Source organism: Tachysurus fulvidraco, unplaced genomic scaffold, assembly GCF_022655615.1.
Source record: "Tachysurus fulvidraco isolate hzauxx_2018 unplaced genomic scaffold, HZAU_PFXX_2.0 HiC_scaffold_289_np12, whole genome shotgun sequence".
NCBI classification, from domain to species: domain Eukaryota; kingdom Metazoa; phylum Chordata; class Actinopteri; order Siluriformes; family Bagridae; genus Tachysurus; species Tachysurus fulvidraco.
Genome location: NW_025926885.1, coordinates 1 through 2,500, shown reverse-complemented (window position 1 = coordinate 2,500; position 2,500 = coordinate 1). Strand labels below are relative to the sequence as shown.

Genomic DNA, 2,500 nt, shown 5'->3' with positions numbered 1-2,500 from the left:
TGGCCTTAAGCTAGAGGAAAGTTGGAATGGAACCCATTTAAAAATTGTTTGTTTTTTCTTTTTATTTATATATTTATATATTTATTGATTGATTGCTTGATTGATTGTTTTCTATCAAAACATTAGCTACAGGGTATGAATATTAAGATGCTGTTGTTAGAGAATTCAAATACTTAAAGTAAATGAATGCCTATGTCAAAAGCTTACAGCACCAGGTATTCGCCTATCCAAGTACTAACCAAGCCCGACTCTGATTAGCTTCCGATATCGGGCATTCTCAGAGTGGAACGGCCGTAAGCTTGAGGAAAGTTGGAATGGAACCCATTTAAAAATTGTTTGTTTTTTCTTTTTATTTATTTATTTATTTATTTATTTATTTATTTATTTATTTATTTATTTATTTATTTATTGTTTTCTATCAAAACATTAGCTACAGGGTATGAATATTAAAATATTGATGTTAGAGAATTCAAATAATAAAGTAAATGAATGCCTATGTCAAAAGCTTACAGCACCTGGTATTCCCAGGCATTCGCCTACCCAAGTACTAACCAGGCCCAACTCTACTTAGCTTCCGAGATCAGACGAGATCGGGCATTCTCAGAGTGGAATGGCCATAAGCCACAGGAAAGTTGGAATGGAACCCATTTATAGATTGTTTGTTTTTTCTTTTTCCCTATTTCTTTTTCCCTATTTCTTTATTTATTGTAATTGTTGTTTTCTATCAAAACATTAGCTACAGGGTATGAATATTAAGATATTGTTGTTGTTAGAGAATTCAAATAGTAAAGTAAATGAATGCCTATGTCAAAAGCTTACAGCACCTGGTATTCCCAGACAGTCGCCTATCCAAGTACTAACCAGGCCCGACTCTGATTAGCTTCCGAGATCAGACGAGATCAGGCATTCTCAAAGTGGAATGGCCGTAAGCTAGAGGAAAGTTGGAATGGAACCCATTTAAAAATTCTTTGTTTTTTCTTTTTATTTATTTATTTATTTATTTATTTATCTATTGATTTATTGATTGATTGATTGATTGATTGATTGATTGTTTTCTATCAACACATTACCCACAGGGTATGAATATTAAGATGTTGTTGTTAGAGAATTCAAATAGTAAAGTAAATGAATGCCTATGTCAAAAGCTTACAGCACCTGGTATTCCCAGGCACTCACCTATCCAAGTACTAACCAGGCCCAACTCTGATCAGCTTCCGAGATCAGGCATTCTCAGAGTGGAATGGCCGTAAGCTAGAGGAAAGTTGGAATGGAACCCATTTAAAAATTGTTTGTTTTTTCTTTTTTATTTATTTATTTATTTATTTATTTATTTATTTATTTATTTATTTATTGTTTTCTATCAAAACATTAGCTACAGGGTATGAATATTAAGATGTTGTTGTTAGAGAATTCAAATAATAAAGTAAATGAATGCCTATGTCAAAAGCTTACAGCACCTGGTATTCCCAGGTAGTCGCCTACCCAAGTACTAACCAGGCCCGGCTCTGCTCAGTTTCCGAGATCAGACGAGATCGGGCATTCTCAGAGTGGAATGGCCGTAAGCTAGAGGAAAGTTGGAATGGAACCCATTTAAAAATTGTTTGTTTTTTCTTTTTATTTATTTATTTATTTATTTATTTATTTATTTATTTATTGTTTTCTATCAAAGCATTAGCTACAGGGTATGAATATTAAGATGATGTAGTTAGAGAATTCAAATAGTAAAGTAAATGAATGCCTATGTCAAAAGCTTACAGCACCTGGTATTCCCAGACAGTTGCCTATCCAAGTACTAACCAGGCCCGACTCTGATTAGCTTCCGAGATCAGACGAGATCAGGCATTCTCAAAGTGGAATGGCCATAAGCCAGAGGAAAGTTGGAATGGAACCCATTTATAGATTGTTTGTTTTTTCTTTTTCCCTATTTCTTTTTCCCTATTTCTTTTTCCCTATTTCTTTATTTATTGTAATTGTTGTTTTCTATCAAAACATTAGCTACAGGGTATGAATATTAAGATGTTGTTGTTGTTAGAGAATTCAAATAGTAAAGTAAATGAATGCCTATGTCAAAAGCTTACAGCACCTGGTATTCCCAGGCAGTCGCCTACCCAAGTACTAACCAGGCCCAACTCTACTTAGCTTCCGAGATCAGACGAGATCGGGCATTCTCAGAGTGGAATGGCCATAAGCCAGAGGAAAGTTGGAATGGAACCCATTTATAGATTGTTTGTTTTTTCTTTTTCCCTATTTCTTTTTCCCTATTTCTTTTTCCCTATTTCTTTATTTATTGTAATTGTTGTTTTCTATCAAAACATTAGCTACAGGGTATGAATATTAAGATGTTGTTGTTGTTAGAGAATTCAAATAGTAAAGTAAATGAATGCCTATGTCAAAAGCTACAGCACCTGGTATTCCCAGACAGTTGCCTATCCAAGTACTAACCAGGCCCGACTCTGATTAGCTTCCGAGATCAGACGAGATCAGGCATTCTCAAAGTGGA

At 34.4% G+C, this 2,500-nt stretch overlaps 4 non-coding genes and 3 pseudogenes across 4 annotated transcripts; all 7 read right to left on the bottom strand.

Annotated features, from left to right (window-relative positions):
• Nucleotides 1-11, bottom strand: part of LOC125140415 — a 119-nt pseudogene extending 108 nt beyond the window's left edge.
• A 492-nt stretch (nucleotides 12-503) lies between these two features.
• On the bottom strand, nucleotides 504-622 carry LOC125140413. The gene has a single exon (XR_007139707.1). It is a non-coding gene; the product is annotated as a 5S ribosomal RNA (ribosomal RNA).
• Nucleotides 623-812: 190 nt separating this feature from the next.
• On the bottom strand, nucleotides 813-931 carry LOC125140412. Its single transcript, XR_007139706.1, has one exon. It is a non-coding gene; the product is annotated as a 5S ribosomal RNA (ribosomal RNA).
• Nucleotides 932-1,143: 212 nt separating this feature from the next.
• On the bottom strand, nucleotides 1,144-1,252 carry LOC125140409 (annotated as a pseudogene).
• A 193-nt stretch (nucleotides 1,253-1,445) lies between these two features.
• Nucleotides 1,446-1,564, bottom strand: LOC125140411. Its single transcript, XR_007139705.1, has one exon. It is a non-coding gene; the product is annotated as a 5S ribosomal RNA (ribosomal RNA).
• A 184-nt stretch (nucleotides 1,565-1,748) lies between these two features.
• LOC125140406 lies at nucleotides 1,749-1,867 on the bottom strand (annotated as a pseudogene).
• A 204-nt stretch (nucleotides 1,868-2,071) lies between these two features.
• LOC125140405 lies at nucleotides 2,072-2,190 on the bottom strand. The gene has a single exon (XR_007139704.1). It is a non-coding gene; the product is annotated as a 5S ribosomal RNA (ribosomal RNA).
• Between the last annotated feature and the right edge of the window lie 310 nt (nucleotides 2,191-2,500).